Source organism: Passer domesticus, chromosome 5 (genome assembly GCF_036417665.1).
Source record: "Passer domesticus isolate bPasDom1 chromosome 5, bPasDom1.hap1, whole genome shotgun sequence".
Taxonomy (NCBI): Eukaryota; Metazoa; Chordata; class Aves; order Passeriformes; family Passeridae; genus Passer; species Passer domesticus.
The window spans coordinates 33,359,927-33,360,281 of NC_087478.1; positions in this window are offsets into that span (position 1 = coordinate 33,359,927).

Consider the following 355-nt stretch of genomic DNA (forward strand, 5'->3'; position numbering starts at 1 on the left):
AGAGAGCTCTGCAGCAGCACAGCATAGCCCTGGCTAAATGCAGTCTGGCGTGCGCCTGTTTTGCGTTCTTTCCGCGCACTTCACCGCGCTGCGGAGCCCAGCGCAAAGCCGCTGCTTTGAAGGCGCAGCACGGTGCTCCTTTTCCAGCCGGTAATTACGGGGCCTGGCTGCTGGGCTCCCGGCACACGCCGCACCGCCGGGCACGGCACACAGGGCACACAGGGCACCCGCAGCCCGCCGTGCCGTGCCGTGCCGTGCCGTGCCGGGCCGGGCTCAGCCGTGAGGCGGCGCCCGCGGCGGGGCGGGGCGGGAGGAGCGGCCCGGGGCCCGCCGCCGGCGGAAGCCCCGCCGCGCC